At 40.2% G+C, this 21,012-nt stretch overlaps 1 protein-coding gene across 1 annotated transcript in view; it reads right to left on the bottom strand.

The window, feature by feature from the left end:
* FBXO36 (F-box protein 36) overlaps window positions 1-21,012 on the bottom strand; it is a 96,803-nt gene that overhangs the window by 74,480 nt on the left and 1,311 nt on the right. The gene's annotated exons all lie outside the window — the stretch shown is intronic.

The following is a 21,012-nucleotide window of genomic DNA, read 5'->3' as shown; positions in this document are numbered from 1 at the left end:
GGGCGTATGAATACATATGTGAGTGTGTGTATATATGTGTACAGATTTACATAGATAGAGGGCACGGGACCAATTTAATAGGAAGGGATGATACTTAAAAGGTGAAATTAAGAGGTGAGAGAGGAATATAATGAGAGGAGATGGGGAGAGACAGAATGGGGTAAACTATCTCATATAGAAGAGGCAAGGGAAAACTGTTACGATGGAGGGGAAGAACAGGGAGGCAAAAGGTAACGGGTTGTAGCAGCAAGCACCCCAAGCGTCCTCAGGGTTTGCCGCCCATACAGGTTCTTGGATCTGCTTTGTTAAAGGAAAGCAACTCAAAATGGGTTAACAAGCTTACTTTAATCAGTCAGACATATATCGTTTACCTTGTTCAGGGGAAAAAGGTCAGCACCCCAAACTTCAAAGCATACAGGCAGAATTATGAAGACAGAAACAGATCAAGTAGACAGATTTCCAAACTGTCCAACCATTACATCCATACCCAGTCAACATCTGGTTTTCCAAATCTGGGTTTTTCAAAGCCGGGGGACTCTCAACAACAGCTTCCCATAATTCAGATCAAATCACAGAACACTTCTCAAAGTGAGTCCCAAAACAAAGCTACACATCAGGGCTTATATAACCTTCTCCTGGCTCAGAGAATGTAACAACCTTATTGACTCACTGGCCAATCAAGAAGTATCTACTGAAAAACAAGCCTCCCTCCCCTGGCTTCAGGTGCACTTTAGCCTAGGGGCAGGGAAGATCTTTAAAATTTACATTCTCATTACACGGGTCAACCTTATTCTCATTGAATTTGGCTTGGGGAGGGAATGACATACACCCTAAATAGGGTATCTCACCCTACAGGAGAGTAGGGGGAAAGGGGATGAGAGGGGGGATAATGGAAGGGAGGGCAGGCTGAGGGGAGGGAAGTTGGAAGCACCCACTTTTGAAAAGGTAAGAGATCAAAGTAGAGAATAGAACAAGTGGGAGGTGGGATAGGAGGAAGGGAAATATAGTCAGTCTCTCACAATATATCCACTATGGAAATGTTTTGCATAGCTACACATGTACAACCTATACCGAATTGCTTATTTTCCCAGTAAGGGTGGGTGACAAGGGAGGAAGGGAATGAATCAGGAATTCAAAGTTTTAACATCAAATGTTTAAATATATACACTTTTATTAATAGTATTTTATAATAATATATGACATATATTATAATAATATAATAAGATATGCAGGCACTGGGGCATAGAGATCAACCATGCCCTACTGGAAAGTCAGAGCGGAAATGGGGGAAGATATGGGAGAGAGAAGATTGGGGGAGGGAATATTCAGTGGGATTGATGTTTTTGGGTGGTGGGTAGGGAAAAATGGAGAGAAGTTTTGTAACTCAAAATCTTGTGGAAATGAATGATGTAAACCAAAAAATAAAAAATTGCATCAAATTGACAACTGTATTGTCAAAGAAAGAAAAGAAAAGTATTAAAAGCATTTAAAAACATAGAGAAGCAGACTGAAGGAAGTCTGGAAAGAAAGGGAGATGAGCAAAGCATCTTTGAAAGTAATGTTGAAGCTAGCTGGGCATGAAGTCAGGAAGAGTTGAGTTCAAATCCAGCTTCAGACACTCACAAGCGTATGAGGATAGGAAAGTCACTTATCCTCTGTTTGCCTCAATTTTCCCAACTATAAAATGGCAATAATAGCAGCCCCTACCTTCTAGGTTGTCATAAGGATCAAAAGAGATAATAATTGAAAATCACTTAGTAAGATGTCTGGAACTTGGTAGGTACTACCAGAAATGCTTCTTCCCTTCCCTCTTTACCAAATACTTAAAAGGAATGCAAGCTACTTCATCTACCATTCTCACTAGCAGCTCTATTTTGTATGTGGAAATGCTTACTTTATTTGGTGTTTGTTAAACTCATGGGAATAATAAAAAAGAATTGACCAGGGTAGTCTGTGAGCTCCTCTGATGTCTATGTAAAATGGAGGGGCCTAGAGAAAGGCTTCTCAGTGTGTTGAGAAGACAGCTTTAGGAGAATTCACAGGAAGAAAAGGCCATTGGTTTGCCTACCCCCGCTGATGATGTCACATCCTCCCAAAGTTCCTATCATTTACACCTCAAAATGATTTCTTCGGTTTTTTTTGGTCATTATCAGATTCAAAACCTGAGTTTCCTCATGAATTTTTCTAGCTTTTGAAGGGCAATATTATCATGAAGGCGAGGAAAACATTATCAGTTGCTTTGCTTTTGTAAGAAAATTCCAGCAGATACCAGAAGCAGCCTGATAGAGCAGAGAACACTGGATGTGGAGCCTGGAAGACCTGAGTTTCAATTCTGCTGCTAGGACTTGCTAACTCTGTGACCTTGGTCAAGCCACTGAACATTTTTCTGAACCTCAATCTTCTTATCTATAAAATGATGATAATAACTCCAATCACACTTACTTCTACTATATGTGGATGGTGTATATTAAGCAGATAATTGTGGTCTTTCTCATTGAAATGCTGGGTTCTCAAGGGGAGGGATCTGTCCTTGCCTCACTCTATCTCCATAATAGGATAGATTTTATCAAAAGCTTTACTGACATCTAGGTAAACTCTATTTATAGCATCCTTCCCCAAATCCCCCCATCTCCCATTTCTCTCTTTTAGTAATTTCATCACAAAAGGAAATGAGGTTAGTCTTGAAGAACTGGTTCTTGATGACCTTAGTAATTCTGGTCCTTAGTAATCACTGCTTCCTTATCTCGATGTTCCATAGCCGTCCCTTTCATGATTCATTTTAGAATTTTCCCAGGAATTGAAGGCACATTCACTGGCCTATGGTTTGCAGACTCTGTTCTCTGTTTTTCTTTTTTTAAAAAATAAAATTGGGATATTTGCCTTTCTCCAAATTTGTAGCACCTCTCCCATTTTCCACGATGTTTCAGACATCATGCCTCAGCAGTCTTGTCTTGCGGCTCTTGTAAAACTCAAAGATGGCCTTCATCTGGGCCAGGTGATAAAAATCTCTCCAGGGGCAACTGGGTGCTGTCTTCCTTCCATTTACTTGTCTTGGATGGCCCCTCCTGGGTGGCCATTTTGGTTTTTGTCATTTCCAGAGTGATGGCTTTTCTCTTTTTCAGAGAGAAGAGAAACAAATTAACGATTGACAGGCCCTGTCTTTTCCACTGTCACTTATTTTTTTTACCCCATCCACTGTGTGCAAAATTTATCTTATGTTTCTTATTTTCCTTTTTTTCCCATTTTTTTTCTCTCCAAAACTATAAATTTCAGAGATAGATGCCTATCTACCTAGGGGGAAGAAGTTTCCTTGTCATGAGTTCACTACACAAATGAAATCACAATTCTGGTTGAAAACATTTTCATGTGACTTGACATGGAGATGTTTTTTTTTTTAGAACCCTGACCCTGTGGTCCAATTGCTTAACTATACCTCTCAGATTAATTTCATCTGAAAATCTAATAAGCTTAACATCTATGCCTCTAGCCATGTCATTGATAAAAAATAAATATATTACATTACATAGAACCACAGATCCCAAGGGTACTTTTCTTTCCAAGCTGACATCAAACCATTAAGGACTGTTCTTTGGGTCTGGCCATTTAACCAATTGTGAATCCATCTAATTGTATTATCATTTAGCTTTCATAATAATAGTAAGGAATAGCATTTAAATAGTGTTTTAAGTTTTGCAAAGCACTTTACATATGCTAACCCATTTGGTTTTCATTACAACCTAGGGAAGTTTGGGCTTTTAATTATCCAGTTTTACATTTGCTATGTGCAAGTACTAGGAATGGAAATACCAGCGGAAAGGAAGTCAGTCCCTGCCCTCAAAGAGTTTACATTCCAGTTTAGTTAAGGTTAGTCTGGCATGACCCGTTCTTCAAGAAGCCATGCTGGCTCTTGGTGATCACAGCTCCATTTTCTATAAATTAATTTCTTTAAAGCCTACCTGAAATTCTACCTCTTCAAAAAAAACTTCCCTGTTTGGTGGCCTGGCTCCTTCAGATCTCACAGAGCACATTGTTCTGCTTCTCTCTAATGCACTTAGATTGTGTATTATCATTCTCTGCGTTTTACGCCATATTCCCCAACCTGACTACAAGCTCCATGAGGGTAAGGATTGTCTCTTACCTTTTTGTTTCTCTCTTCCGGGGAAAGGCATGATTAATAAATTGGGTGAATGAATCAAAGTACAGAATCTTAGAGCTGGACGATAGCTTAGATATCCTTTTAGTAAAACACCCTCATCCAGCAAAGAGGAAACAGGAGGAGGGAGCTTTAAGTGGCTTGCCCTAAAATCATGTCACTCCCTATTGATAGAACTGGGACTAGATTTAGGTTTTGTGAAACCCACTCCAAACTCTCTCTTTCCCTTGTCTGGCTCTCCTAATCTAAGTGACAGGATTGTAATAAAGGAAAGTGAGAAATAGCTATCTCTTTATCTTTCTTCACTTTGAAGATAAGATAGAATGTAGATAATTCAAATACTTAGTCACGTGATGCCTTGAAATACTGGTTATATCATTTCAGACACTGATTACCAACCTTTCTGGAACACGAAATTATTTATTATTTGTTTCTTTTCATAATGCTTTCTTTCTCCGTACCTTAAAAGTACCATCAGGAATTTCAAGAAAATTAGAAGGAATAACATTTGTTATTATTTGTTTTTTTTTTCTTTTTGCTATTTGGAAGGGGGAAGATAAGGTAATTGGGACTTGGGACTTGCCCAAGGTCACATGGCTAGTAAGTATTAAGTGTCTGAGGTCAAATTTGAACTCAGGTCCTCCTGATTCCTGGGCCAGTGTTTTATTCACTGCACCACCTAGCCACCCCCAAAATTGTTATTATTTGAAACCTTATTTGAGTGGAGACATACACAGATATCACTGTTAAGTTTGGGAATCTCTTCTAAAAGATTGGGAATACAACATGGTCAATATCTTGTAGAATCAAATATCACATTCATTCCAGGTACTCTGCTCAGAAACAACCATCAAAGAAAGAAATAAAGACATGAGGGGAAACAACAATGTACTCTGCTCTGGGGCTCTGCAGAGGAAAGAGAGACTCAGTAAAGGAAGGAAACTTATTATTTAAGGGTAGAATACTAGAAACTATGACAAAAAGGAATGAGAGGATCGAGATGACAAATAAACAGTGGCAAGCAGCAAAAAGAGAGAATGAGAAATTTGATTCAATTCCACTGAGCAAATCTGTACTAAGGGCCTACTTTGTACAAAGCACTCCTTACAATCCTGAATGGAGTAAGAGCACTAATGTAAAAATATCCTGGCTGAGGCCGAGTGTCAAAGTGGAAGACAGTTCATGGAAACAATGAAAAGGATCAGCATGGAGTTTTCTCTTATGAAAAAGAGAGAGAGAGGGAAACAGAGAGAGAGCCACTATCTCTCTGGTTGTGTGATCCCAGACAAATGATGTGACCTCTTTAGTGCCCAAGGAGAATCTCTAAGGCAATAAAGTGCAGAAGAGATGTTAACTGGCACTGATGGGGAGAACTTCTTCTCCAAGAGACCCCTACCCAGAACTGTGTCTAGACTAAAACCAAACCAAACAAAGTTATGCTATTTAAGGTTAAGGTATTCAAACATGGTTGAAAAATTCTCAAGATAAGTCTTCAAATAAAGCTAAGTTCACTTTAACATACCAATCATCTGAACAGCACACTGACAGTTGGTAAAGCACCTTCTTGTGTGTTTCATGGGTGCCCCACCAGGGCACTACCAGTCACTCCAGCCTATTTCCCTCACAGGGTTGTTCTAGAAACCTTAATATACCATATCACTGCCATTTGTTACTGTCACCTTCATCATCATCATCACCCCAGATGTGGAAATGGTGGGCATATGGAGACTGAAATCCACGTCTTTGGATTCCCCCCTTTAGAGCTCCTTCCACAACATCATGCTGCTTCAAACCCCCATATATTCTATGTATACATCTCAAGGCAGAAGACTCAAATTTCAGCTATTGGGGCTGAAGGGAAAATGAATTTATTAAATGCCTACGGTGGTCAGGCACTGAGCTAAACACCTTACAAAAGTATTATTTCATTTGTTCCTCAAAACAACCCTGGTGAGTAGGTGCTATCAATATGGCCATTTTGCTGTTGAGGAAACGGAAGCAGACAATGATGCAATAACTTGCGTAGGGTCACACGGCTATTAAGTGTGTGAGGGCAGATGTGAACTCTGATCATCTTCACTCCAGTCCTAGTACACTATCTAGCTGCCTCTTCTATGTCTTCTAGGACTGAGGAAAAGTCTGAAAAAACCACCTCTACTCTTTCCCAAAGTCCCCTTCCCATGCTTTTCGGATAACAGCCACTGTTATCTACTCTTCTCTTCTTTAACCTAAATGTTTCCGATATCTTGATTTTTACTGCAAACATAGAGTAACCGAGGGTTAGCTAGAAATAAAACAAAATTTTTTTAAATCAGGGAAGAGATTATGAATGTTAGGAATTTTCTTGACTGGGGGCTCTGAGCTACTATGAGTATATGAAAAGCTTTCTCTCTGATATAAACTCCTTAATACAGAGAAAAGGTCCACATGACCTAAAGGTTGTTATATTGATGGCCCAAAGTGTAGCAATCCCTTCCATGGCTCACTCCCCTAATTCTCATTCTCATTTACAGGTTGAGTTCTCATAGGGCAGCTGACCACTACTCCCTGCAGGGTTCTAGCAGATAACCCTGAGCGGATAGTATTTCTAATACCATGAGCCCTCCAATGGCATACTTCCCATTGCTTTTCTGCCAAACTTAATTAGATTTTCGAGAGGGGCAAGCAAATATATAGCAAGGTGATTATTAATCACAAAAATAATTGCCTTGTACATTTTTACCTTGTATACATAAGGTCCCTAGAGAGAGTGGACTCATATTTAGAGAGCCAACCATTCAGTTTGGCATGGGGAGGGAGTGTTGAGAGAGACAGACAGACAGAGACAGAGACAGAGAGAGACAGAGACAGAGAGAGAGTCTAGGTAAAGCTGAAAAACAGCTTGGGTTGGGGGCAAAAGGATGCATTTAATTTATTCCACAATGGGGAGTCATTAAAGGTATTTGAGGAGGGTAGAAAGGAGAAAGTTTCTCAGACTGGGAAGTAGAAAAAAAAATCTATTAAAAGGGATTGAAATCCAAGAAAAGTGAGGAAATGGCAAGCATATCCCCGAAAGCCTTCAAAGTCACCTGGCCCAGCAGAATTTTATTCTAAGGTATAGAAATAACTTGCAAAGGTGAATGGTGAATTATTCTTGAAAAGTGAAGACCTCTAGAGGTCCAGCAGAGTGACACAAGTCTGGGAAAAATCCTGATTTTTGAAAGGGGGAAGAAATTGTATTCTTCTCCCAAATGTCCCAATCTGAAAGTGGATTCTTGGCAAAATTCTTGGGATGACTCATGAGCTCTTAGAAGGTGGTGATCCCTACAAACTGATGTGGTTCTTCAACAAGGTGGCATGCCAAATTCACCTCATTTCCTTTTCAGGCACTGTTACTGTACTGGTAGATCAAGGACACTTCCTACTATATGCAGCATACCTGGATTTCAGCTGGGCATTCAACTTGTGCCTCCTGGCTTTCCTGGCTTCCTTTAGGCATCAGCAGAAATTCCATCCTTTGTAAGAAGCCTTTTGGATCCCCCATATTCTAGTATCTTCCTTCTGAGGTCATCTTCCATTTATCTTGTACATACTTTGTATTTTGTGTCCCCCTTTAAACTGAATTGTGAGCTCCCTGAAGGCAGCAGCTGTTTCTTTCTCAGAATTACCAGCACTCAGCATACTGCCCAGCACATAGTAGGTATTTAATGTTTATTGACTTACCTGAAAAAATTTGTATTAATTTATATATATACAATTATATTAATTTAAATTATATATAATATATATACATATAAATTTATATATATACAAATACTCAGCAAAAAAATGTATTAATACATTTTGTTTCAATATATACAAATACTCAGCACACACCCAAGTGAATTTGGCAACACAATCTCTTGTAACATCCTTGTGGGCAGGCAATAGTATTGTTCTAAGTTAGCATTCTCTATAGTCACCCTACTTTCTCAGACAAACTCCTAAAAAAAGAGGTCTCTACTTCTTGCCTTCAGTTCCTCTTCTCCACTTACACTGCTCTCCATGTCTTCACTCTTTGCAATCTGGCTTTTGTCCCCATTACTCAACTGAAATTGTTCTCTCCAAAATTATTAATACTCTATTAACTGCCAAACCTGAAGGTCTTTTTTCCCAGGCCTCATCCTTTGATGTTTCATAAGTATCTTATATCCAACATGTTCAAACAGAACTCATCTTTTGCCCAAATTTCACTCCTCTTCCAAACTTTATTTCTGTCAAGGTACCACAATCCCCTCAGCTTCTCAGGTTTACAATCTGAATCTTCTCAGTTTCTTACTTTTCCTCACATCACATATCTAGTAATTTGTTAAATCTTCCCCAACACCTTTTGTATCTCTTCTTGACTAGACTACTGCAATAGCCTCAGAATTGGACACCCCACTTTCTTCCCTCCACTCCATCTTCCACACAGCTGAAAACATTTTTTCTTAATTGTAAATCTAACCATATCGCTCTCCTACTCAAGAAATTCCAAATAGTGTCCCTATTGGGGAGTTCTATTCCCAAACAGAAACTCTTCTGTTTGGAATTGAAAGACCTTCATAATCTGTCCATGACTTACCTTTCTGACCTCATTATAGATTACTCCTCTTTCTGAATTCTTGCTTTTGGTCATACATGACAGTATCTTTATGCTCTTTTACTGTCTGTTTTCCATTCTTAGAATGCCTTCCCTTCCTCATGTTCACTTTCTAGAATTCCTGTTCTTAAGGTACCAACTCACACCTATCAGACTGGTTAATATGACAGAAAAAGAGAATGATAAATGTTGGAGAGGATGTGGGCAAACTGAGACATTAATGCATTGTTGGTGGAGTTGTGAACTGATCCAACCATCTAGAGAATAATTTGGAACTATGACCAAAGGACAACCAAACTGTATACCCTTTGGTCTAGCAATACCACTACTAGATCTATATCCCAAAGAGATCATAAAAAAGGGAAAAAGGATCTACATGTACAAGAATATTTATAGCAGCTCTTTTTGTGGTAGCAAAAAATTGGAAATTGAGGGGATACCCATCAATTGGGGAATGACTGAATAAGCTGTGATATATGAATGTAATGGATAACTATTGTGCTATAAGAAATCATGAGCAGGCAGATTTCAGAAAAACCTGGAAAGACTTACATGAACTGATGCAAAGTGAAAGGAATAAAACCAAGAGAACACTGTACACAGGAATAGCAACATTGTATGATAATTAACTATGAATGACTGAGTTCTTCTCAGCAACATAATGAACCCAAGACAATTAGAAAGGACTCATGATGGAAAATGCTATCCACATCCAAAGAAAGAACTGATGGAACTCTGAGTGCAGATCGAAGCATCCTACTCTAACTTTATTTTTTTCATGTTTTTTATTTTTTTTCCCCTTTTGGTCTGTTTCTTCTTTTACAACATGACTAATATGGAAATGTTTTACATGATTGCACATATATAACCTATATCAAATTGCTTACCATTTTAAGAAGAGGGGAGGGGAGAAAGGAGGGAGAAAAATTTGGAACTCAAAATTTTGCAAAAATTAATGTTAAAAATTGTCTCTATATATATAAAGTTGGAAAAAATGATTTAAAAAGTTCATGTTCTCCTTTAAGACCCAGTTCAAGCACAACCTTCTATAAGAAGCCTTTCCTGATTCTCCCAATTGTTAGTTCCCCAAACGATCTTTAATTTATTTTGTTTATATTGCAGTCTATATGTACTTTATATACACGCATATATACATATCTATACAATGTAGTTTATATACATGCATATATACACACATATGTATATACATACATATATGTATAAGAATAGATACACTTACCTTTTATCCCCCTGAAGCTTCTTAAAGGTAGGAATTGTTAATTTTTCTGTATGTGTCCCTAATGGCTGGAATGGTGCCTGGTACCTAGCAGGAGGTCAATAATTGACTGATAAAATGGAGGTCCTTTAATAATAGAGGGATAAAGAGCTAGTTAAAGACAATCTCCAAAGAATGGTGATTAATGAACTGATATTAATCTGATCTCTGCTGGGGTTCCATAGAACTATGTCCCTGGCCTTATTATAACAATTAAAAATAAATAATTTTGATGAACTCATAGATGGAATAATTACCAAATTTGTGGCTGATGTGCAGTTTGGTATATAGGTAAGTAAATATATAAATAGTATGATAGATGGAAAAATCAGGAGCTAAAAAGATCTAAACAGCCTAGAAGGACGGATCACATAATAAGATGAAATGTAACCGGGATAAATGTAAAGTATTCGATCTGAATTCAAGTTAAAAAAAATACACAAATACAGAATAAGAGAAGTGAGCTCAGTATCAGTCCGCGTGAAAAGGCCTCAGGGTTTTGGTTGATTGCTTGCAGTCCTAATATAATCTATCTTCACATCATTCCACACATTTTCTATTACTTGCAACAGTTTCTTGGTCTGTCCTTCATAATCTTTTACTGTCAGGATACTCTTTTGTCCTAACAACCCATTAATTCAAAATGATTTAAAAGTATGTAACAGGTAGACTAGAAGGTGAATTCAGTTTTAGGCTGCATTCATGCTGGCAGAGCAAAACTAGAGTGAGGTTGCTGATTGCCCTGAGGCTGAACCTGAAGCACAGATCCAATCACCTGTGGAGTATTTGGAGACATTTTAGGAAGTGTGTTGACAAACCTGTGCTGAGGACAGTGACCAGGACTATGAAGGGGTGTCTGAAAGAACCAGATGGAGACGTGTAGTATGGAAAAGAAACAGGAAAACTGTCTTCACAATCTTTGAGGGGCTATCATATGAGAGAAGACAGTTGGTTGGTTTTTTTTTTTGCTTGATGATAGAGGGGGTGGAGGAAGAGAACCAGGATCAACAGGTGGAAGTAGCTGAGCAGCAGATTCTCAGCTAAATACAAGGAAAATAATGCTACAAGTCAAGCTTCGGAGGGGAAGTTTTATTTATTTAAGGCAAGATGGGCTCATAAAGTTGCTGCTAGTCCTTTGAAATTTGTCTCCCAGGCATGAATCCCCTTCTAAGGGCTCATCCAGGGAAAGTAGCCCAGCCACCTTATCACAGTCCCTTTTTTAAAGAATCAATGAAACTCAGGGGTCGTTCAGAGCCAGGCCTGCCCCCTCTTTCCCTGGCTCCACACAAAGGTTTGGTTTGGGATGTAGTAATGGGACAATTACTCCCTGTCTTCACAGACTGGGCCTTCTTTCCCGCTGCCACAGCCCAAAAGACAGCCTAAATATTGGGAAGAGAGAGAAATGCTGGTGCTTCTCACCTTTGCTCCCAATTCACTCCCAACCAACTACAGCAATGACATTTGTCCCAAGCTGGAATACACTCCCTTAGAAGGTAGAGAGTTCCTTGTGTTCCAAGTGAAAGCTTTTCCTTTGCATTTTGCAAAAGGGATTTCTAACCAGTTACGTATTGAACCAGATACATTCTGAGGCTCCTTCCACTTTGAGATTTTGTGAGCACAGCTGTATTTTGGGAAGATTAATCTGACAGGGGGGGTGTATAATAACTGGGGGCAAAAAAGACCAGAGGCATGGGACACTAGGGAGCTATTGAAATAGTGCTTGGTGAAATGATTAAGGCTTAGAGGAAGATCTCCAAAATTCTAAATAGAGAATATATTAAACTGAATACCACAGAAGAAGAAAAAAAAATGTTCCATCCTAAATATGGGGGTGGGGAGGGAGTGGAATCTTTATGGGTAAATAGGGGAAGAGACTAAGTATTACTATGTGGCAAGGTACTATGTAGACCTTACAAATATTATCTCACTTAATTCTCATAACAACCATGTGAGATAGGTGTTATTATAATCCCCATTTTACAGTCTGAGGGAACGGAGGCAAAAAAAGATTAAGTGACTTGCCTGGTGTCAGTTAGTGTGAAGCTTGACATGCATGACCAGTGACATGGCCAGTGAATGTCTCAGGCTGAATTTTATGTATGTAGGTATGTTATACACCCACCCACCCACACATACGCTAAACTACACTAGTGACCTGTTTCCCCTCCTGTTCACTTTATGTCCTCTTGTAATTTTTGCTCAATAGACCTTGCTCTCAGGGAGCTCAGAAGAGAGACTAGGGCCGGATATAGACAGCTGGGAATCATCTGTATTGGGATAATCAGGTTTTCCTGGCTCTGAGGCCCCACCAGCTGTTCTATATATACATTAATAAGTTTGTACCCAGATAAGATTCCAAACATTATGTGAGAAATAACATAGAATTAAGTGACTCTATTTCTGACCAGGTAGAAAGGACTAAGATGTGTCTGTAGGTCCAGGGACAGCCGAGGGTTGCAAACTTGAGGAGTCATTCGGTTTTTCTTCCCCATGATGGGCTGCAGGCTGAAGCTGTGGGCAGGGCTAGTGGAGAAGTAGGTGTTGTGGCTTCAATCAGAAAGCTACTTTTATTCCTCATGTAGTAACAGGGAAAAGAAGCTAGACAATTCTGGCCTTGTATGTTCCCGTAGTTTCACAAACTCACTAAAAAAGAGACGAGTGATTGGAAAATCAAGGAGTATTTTTCCCTTCATTTTATATCCAGGAAGGCAGTTCCAGGCAGTCTAGATTTTTTTTGGGGGGTGAGTAAAAGGGACGGCTCTGATCAATTATGGGCCCTCTCAAAGATGATTAATTTTGGAAATATCCAGGAATGAGGGAGCCACAGAAAAGATTTTACATGGAACCTTGGACTCTTTATAAGGAAATAAGGCAGTGGGGGAAGTACGCAGGAAAGAAACGCACAGCAGCTGTTGGATGGGGTGCCCCACACTTGTGGGCCTTCCAAAGCCCCCAGAGGGTTATTCAGAATTCAGAATACAGGTCAGTGAGCACAAAGGTCCTTGATGTGATTTATAAGGATTTCAAATTTTATCTAGGAGGGAGAATGTCAGGGATAGGACGAAGACAGAACTGTTCCATACTGTTTCAAGCCTCCTAAAGTGACCCTCTTCTGTGTTAGAAGTAGCATTTACCCTCATGCAGTGTAGGCTAGCTTTTCTCCAAAAAGCACAGAATTATGCTCGAGGTTTAACGGGTGCAGGGGACTAAGGCTCTAACCACTGACACAGTTTTCTAGTTCTATGATTTGGAATAGCATGAAGGCCCAGGGCATGAAACCTCAAGGGCTCCTTGGGCTTGATACAGGCTGCTGACTGGGCACTGCACCCAACTGAATCAGTGCTGTAGCTCTGACAGAGACCACTCCCACGGTACTGGGAACTTTTTTGTAAAATGTCCAATTTCATTGTAATCCCAAGTCTGAACCACAGGGCCTGCCTGACTCCCTCTCGGCAGATGACATCACTTCCTAAACAGAAATTATTCCATATTGCTCTTCCTTCCCCCCCCCCCCCCATTCTATACTTCAAAACTTCTTGGCATCACGCCTTCTTTTCTCCTCCTCTCCAGTGGTTGATGAAGAGGTGGCCCTTTCCCCTAAGGCTGCAATCACATCCCTTTCTCTTGAGGCCTACAGTCATTCCCTCCACCTAATTTTCAATGTCTCCATATCTACTGCTAGCTAAAAACCATGCCCACCATTTCCCATTCTTTAAAAAACAAACAAAAACCTCACCAAGATCAACTCTTCATTTTACCCCATCATCGCCTCAAGTCATCAACTTAGATATCTACGAATGTTGATTTATATATGTGTGTGTTGTGTATAAGTATGCTGATACAGGGTATGTATACATGCATGTCGATATATGTGTATACAATATAACATATCACATTGCACATGCATGTTGATATGTGGGTATGGATATATACATGTTTGTGGACAAATGCGTGTATATATATATGTTGATGAATATATGTATATATCCATATTGGTTGGTTTATAAGTGTGGGTATATATGTTGATGTGTGTATATATGTCAACACAAGTAAGTGCGTGTATATGTGCATGTGGATACATGTGCTGAGATGTGTTTACATGTATACATGCATACTGATATATTGTACATATGCATATCAATATAGATATGTATATAAGTGCACGTTGATATGGATGTGTGTGCTGATGCATATGTGTGTGTGTGCACATGTATGCCAAATACATGTGTGGACCTACATACCTACCTACTTGTCTACATATGTATGAATGTATAAACTCCCAGAAAAAGTTGTCTACACGGGTAACCTCCATGTCCCCTCCTCCTGTTCACTGTATGTCTTCTTGTCATTTTTGATCAACAGGCCCTGCCTGAAAAGAGCTGGTAAATAACAATCGAACCCATGGGCGCTGATGAAATTGGAACGGGAATTAGCACAAGAGTGAAAAGAGAAGGTGACTGAGGGTAGTGCCTTGAGGGCATGGTGGTGGGGATAAAGAAGCCCCAGAGGGGGCTGCGGAGGTCTCTGTGTCAGCCACAGAGACACCCCAAGAGAGAGCAGTCAGGAAAACCCTGAGAGGAGAGTTTGAGGAGGAAGAGGAGGAAGAGATGCCGCAGAGAGGTCCTGAAGGATGGAGCCTGACAAGAAGTCGTGAGATCTTCTGATGGAGAGAACACTGCTGCCTGGGGAGAGGAGTTTCAGCAGAGTGATGACAGACTGATGATGCTGCAGGACTCTTAGAGACCATCTTGGCAGCCAGCTTGCTTTAATAGATGACAAAAGGAGGCCCAGAGAACTCAGAAGGCATGCCCAGCCTTCTGAAGGTAGTAAAGAATCAGGACCTGGATTTGCAACTAAGCTTTTCTAATTCCAAAGCTCGTAAACACTCACCTCCTATTACCAGCTTGGTCTCTCCCTCTCTTTCTGTATGTACGTGTATATGTGTATACATATGCATGTGTATCTATACATTCATTAAGCTACAAATTCTGCAGCTGTTTGTGTTACATATAAATCGGCCTGTGGGAAAATCTGTGCCTTTATTTAGGTTTCTGTAAGCTCCACTGAGAGACAAACAAATCAAACCAACAGAAACTTCTCTCCCCTGACTTCTTCTTGATCACTCCTTTTTAGCAGCTAAGTCCTACATCAGTGTACCTGCAATGACATGGCTATGTCTTGATAGGTGCAAATAATAAATATGTGATTGTGTGCATTGGAATTTATACTATTCAAAGTTTTACTTGATGTAAAATACGGTAATTGTGGTTCCAGCCAGTGGAAATATGCAGTGTGCATTTGAATGATGCAATCACTTCAAGGGAGTCATTATTTGTACTCGTTGGGACCTAGTTATATAATATAAAGGGCAGGGGAGAGAATAAAAAGATTTGGACCAAGGCAGATAGGAGATATTCTCTACTAAGTCTCATAAAAAATTTGGGTAAAACATTTTGTAAAACTTAGAGCATTATAGTTGAGGTGTTTTTCAATCATGTCCAAGTCTTAAGGACTCCATTTGGGGTTTTCTTGGTAAAGATACAGGAGTGGTTTGCCACTTCCTTCTCCAGCTCATTTTACAGATGAGGAAACTGAGGCAAATAGTATTAAGTGACTTGCCCAAGGTCACACAGCTAGTAAGTGTCTGAGGCCAGATTTGAACTCAGGAAGATGAGTCTTCCTGACTCCAGGCCTGGCACTCTATCCACAGTACCACCCAGCTGTCCAAGCATTATAAGCATTATTTAAATGTGAATTCCATTTAGTAAAGTAGTTCCTGTTTGCCTTCTGTCTCAAAAGTTTCATCATCTTAGATTGCAAAGAACATAGTACCTTGAGGGGGATGTGGGTAAAATATTCTTGAAGTTCTACAACTATTCCATAATCTATTTAATTAGCCCCAAATTGTAAGAACTGGATCTTTCCCCTTAATAAAAGCAAAGTTCTTTTATTATAACAGGAATAATAACAATAATTGACATTTACGTAGTGCTCTGAGGTTTGCAAAGTACTTCACCTTTATCCCATTTGATCTAGGATTTAGCTGTTATTCTAGTTGCCTTGCTGTTTAATGGTGTGAAGCCCAGAGAGGATACTGATGAACCTTGTCATGAAGAGGATGTGATCTGTCCAGTTAAAGCCCAGGCTACCTGGCACCTTCAGATGGGGGCTGGAGAGGGATGCTCTGCTAGAACCGTATTCTGGCTCCCAGTCTCTCAGAGCACACTCTGGTATTCTTGATCTGGTTTTCTATTTCTGTCCATCAGCATATGACTGGTCGGTGTATTGCTTGAGTCAGATTTCAGTGAGTTTTCAGTTTCCTCTGGCCAATGAATGTTTGCAGTTGTGTAAAGACTTCCCTGGTACAGGTTGGTAGTGGCCTCAGCCTCTTCAGGCTTGCCACAACTCTTACAAGTCTGAGGGCGGTTTATGTGCTTCAAAAGCATAGTCACATCCAGTTACAGCAGCTCCTGGATGTTTCATGTGCCTCTGATGGGTGCCATGGCCTATTGCATTGAAAGGATTTCTCAGATGACTGAGAGCTATTTTAAACCAGCTGGGGACTACTTTACAGGGCTCAGTAAAAGCAGTCAAATAAGACAAAGCCTTATGGATGTGCCTTCTATTATTTTAGTGATTAGGGAATGGCTAGGTAGGAAATGGACAATTAGCCCAACATCTTGCCTATTGCTAAGGGCACATATAGTAAGCCTTAAAAAATGACTGACAACATCCCATATAGGTTAGCTTCAGTATGTCTGAAAATTTTTTGCAATCGACCAAACCACAAGCATTTATCAAGAGCCTACTATGTGTTAGGCACTGTGCTAGGCTTTGGGGACAAAAATACAAGGGATAAAATAATGTTTACCCTCAAGGAGCTTACATTCTAACAAGGAAGGCCCACATATGTGCTAGGTCTACTGTTTTTTAAGCTCTATAAGTTCACTATTATAATGGCATGATCAAGTGAGTATGCCTGCCCTTATATCTGAATGGATGGGAATGAAGTCAAAGGTGTTCCAACCAAGGATGAAAAGGCCTTGATCAATTTATATCTGGAATGTAAACTGAACTGGAATTCCATTGTACAGAAAAAGTGTTTGGACTGGCTGAAGAAGCTTAGTCAGTTCCTGTAACTATTCTATAAAATCAAAGGCCAGTGCAAAGCCAATGAGAGTGGCATGTATGAACACACGTTCTAGTTGAACCCGGAGCAGTCTTTGGTGGGGAGTGGGGGTACTGGAGTCTCCACCTGAATGGCTGTCTGCCCTCCTTCCCTTGTCTTTCATTTTCAAAGAGGACCAATGACATCACGGGGATGTCCTGACTTATTCACGAATGGGAGTTAAGTGAGGCACAGCTGCACAAAGTTGTCAGCCTCACTCTCTCTTCCAGAGTCTTAATTAAAGTCCATAAAAGTCCAGCGGCAGGACAAAAGTCAAGAAGACTGAGGACGGCAGCAGGGGCAGTGGATGACTTTGTTGTCTGACCAAGCTCTAAACCCTCCACAGCACCTCCGAGGTCACTGGAGTAAATTGTTCTCATCTGCTCATTCTACCAGGGAAGTCTTTCACATGCCCGGGATGGACAGCCCAGCCCCTAAGTCACCAACAGGCCTGAGGTTTTAGCCCATCTGCCAAGATGTTTTTAGTGCATCGGCATGGCCACTACAGCTTCCAAGAGCCACAGGTGAGAGCCTGGTGAATCAGGTAGACACCAAAGGTGGATGGGCAGACTTCAAACCAGAGGGGCCCGTCCCGAGCACCCCATACACTCTCCTTCCCTTCCCGATGACTGGGAGGAGCTTGTGTTGGAGAGTTTTGGTGGCATGTTTAGTACCAACTGTTCTCACTGTATCATCTTAGTCACTCGATATTTCTAAAAACGAATGGAGTCTGGCTAACTAAATGGTATCAGCAATCATGACCAGAAGCACACTGGTGAGGGCTCATGAGCTACAGTATTAGAAAGGCAACCCCCTAAATTCTCAGCTGCCCCTAGTGCACTGAGGGGACCTAGCACCCTTCTATGGGGACTTGACTACTAAGTGGGGGGGAGTGGGGATAGCTGTCTCACCAATTTGCTTCAACTCTCAGGATCTGGATGGTGTTCACTGAATTTTTTATTCAACATCAATTACTTCTGTCATAATAATAACAACATTAAATAACAGCTTGCATTTATATAGCTTATGTAAAGTTTATAGAGTAATGAATGTAAATGATCTCATTTAATGCTCACAACAACCCTGGGAATAAGTGCTATTATTATCCTCATTCTACAGATGAAGAAATGAGATGAAAGTGACGTTTTGATTTCAATAGAAAAAAAAAATTGCTCTAAAGTACATCAGTAAAAATCTTGGAAACTATCTTTGTCATGACTTTCTTAATTACCTCATAACAAAGTGATTTTTCCTTTTAATTTAATTCAACAAGTATTTAATAACAGTTGGTCAACAGACATTTTCTAAGCGCTGGGGATACAAAGACAAAAATGAAAATAGTCTTCACCCTCAAGAAGTGGGAACAACACCGACACAATTAGAAAATGCAATATGTGTGTGTGTGTATATACACACATATGTATATATATATTATATATATGACATTTTTTGGGGGGAGAATATGAATAATTAGTGGTAATGGGGAATCAAGAAAGGATTCATCTAGGAAGTAGCTTCTGAACTGAGCCAAAACATATTGCTAATGTATTATTGAATAAAACCTTGATTTTGCAACTAGTTAGATACTGCCTTGGGAGATTTCCTTTAAGAGACTGTGGTAAATAACAATTTAAGAGTTAAAATTTTAAGGATAGCTTGTCCTACCAAACTAGATTATACACTTTCTTGGAGACAGGGACCATACCTTATGTTTTCTTGTGTCCTCCGTAGAACCTACCTAACACAGTGGCCTGCTTAGAGTTTAGGTACTAAATATATCTGTTAACTGATTAAAAGGAATAAGGCAAGCATAACCATGGCAATAGCCCCTTTCCCCCTCCTCCCTTATAATAAATCATTCAGCAGGTAACTGTAGCACTAGGTAGACAAATTTCCACTTAGGCAGACTGCTTGTGAATGTTTGGTTAACAGACAGTTAACAGGCCATATTTTCTGATCAGTAAATTTGGTCTGATAAAGGATCCTTTTTTTTTTTATCAGCTTTATCACCTCTTATCATAATCAACTTTTAAACTCTGTGCCAGAAAATGTAGAATGTATATAGAAGTATATATGTCATATATGTATATATTTACATTTATCTATATCTACATACACTCACTCTAAAAACATTTATTATGAATATTAATTATTGTAATATGAATGAAAAAGGTGTAAAAGATTAAGGTGAATAGACTCTACTGAACATAGGCTATAACACAAGTCACATTTTAAAATAACATATTAGGATGTTTATAATTTTTCTCATTCACAAAAATACAATGAAAAAATGTTCAAGTTATCCAAGTTTTCTGACTGTTTGGATGACAAATAAAATAAGAGATAAGATAAGATAAGATGACAGATAAGAGAACTGACCGCTCTTTAAGGTTGACAAAACTCTTCTTTTATGATGTCATTTGAGCCTCAAGTCAACTTTGTGAGTTAATGAGTACTATTAAATGAGAGGGTTAGACAATTTCAGCCCTAAATCTATGATTCTATGATTTCCAATTCATTGATAAAGAGATTGAGATTCTGAGAGATTAGGTGACTTGCCTGAGGTTACAGAGCCAGGTCCAGTACTCTATGTACTATGCAACCTGCCACCTCAAGGGCATTTATTAAAGGCCTATTTTTTGCCCAGCATTGGGTTAGGAGCTGGCCCTATACATAGTGACAAAAATCTATGTAGTCTGGGCTGCTAGGTGGCATAGTGAATAGCACCGGGCCTTGGAGTCAGGAGGACCTGAGGTCAATCTGAAATCAGACACCAATACTGTGTGACCTTGGCCAAGTCACTTAACCCCAAATGCCTTGCCTCCTCCCCTCCCCCCATGTATATATGTAGTCTACAAGAAGTTTATGTTCTCTTGCTGTTGTAGAAACAAGGGAAGAAAACATTAAACATTCACTGTGGTATATCGTAGAGGTGGTACAAGGCTGACAGTAGTGGGACTGTCTTTTGAAATCTCTGCTTTTCAATATCTGAAAATTTTGCAGCTTATTGGGGTCTTATGTCAACAGACTAGAAGGGGTCCTCAGATTTCGAGGGATTTGTCTGGAACACTTAGAAGCTTCTGGGACTAGGCACAGGAGAAAAACCAGGGGAGATCTGAAAAGAATCTAAACCAGCAAAGTTTACACCTAATCTCTTCCCCACGTGCTCTTCCTTCCTGGGCAGGGGGCTTCTCTGGTCATTTACTGAGCACCTAGCACACAGAAGGAACGTGATTGCATCTTTCGTCTTCCGAACCAAGAGTGAAAGGGCTGTGTTTTGAGGGCACAATGAGAATATGAGGGTGACCATTATTTTTTTAAGGGTATAAATGTGCTAGTAGATTTAGATATCCATTGTTTTTTGGTTTCTACAAGGTCCTCATTAACAATTAGAACAAAAAATTTGTTCAATTTTGTTTTATAAAGCTTTTAGAACACATTCAATTTAAGGAAACTATAATTTTCAGACTTGGAGCTATAACTAAAACATTGCTATGGTTTCCCTTTCTGAGGACGCCTAGGGCACTTCAAATAACCCACCCCCTTTACCCGCCGGTCATTTTGACCCGGGCCCCCTCCCCCGCTGCAATACCCTAGCATTCCAGGCCCCGAGGGTGCAGCGCCCCGGGCCGGGCAGTGGATGGGGGAGGAGGTCCAGGCTGGGCCCTACCCTCAGGAAGCTTCCCATCTGTGCAGTTTAGCATTAGGGGATACAGAGAGCCTGACCTCCTTCTCCCCGCCCCCCGCCCCCCCCCCCCCCCCCCCCCGCCCCCCCCCCCCCCGGGGCGCCCCCCCCCCCCCCCCCCCCCCCCCCC

Source organism: Petaurus breviceps, unplaced genomic scaffold (assembly GCF_028583685.1).
Source record: "Petaurus breviceps papuanus isolate PSGF00001 unplaced genomic scaffold, PetGlider_PUasm1.0 688, whole genome shotgun sequence".
Taxonomy (NCBI): domain Eukaryota; kingdom Metazoa; phylum Chordata; class Mammalia; order Diprotodontia; family Petauridae; genus Petaurus; species Petaurus breviceps.
The sequence above is the reverse complement of the archived record's forward strand: the minus strand, read 5'-3'. Positions and strand labels throughout refer to the sequence as shown.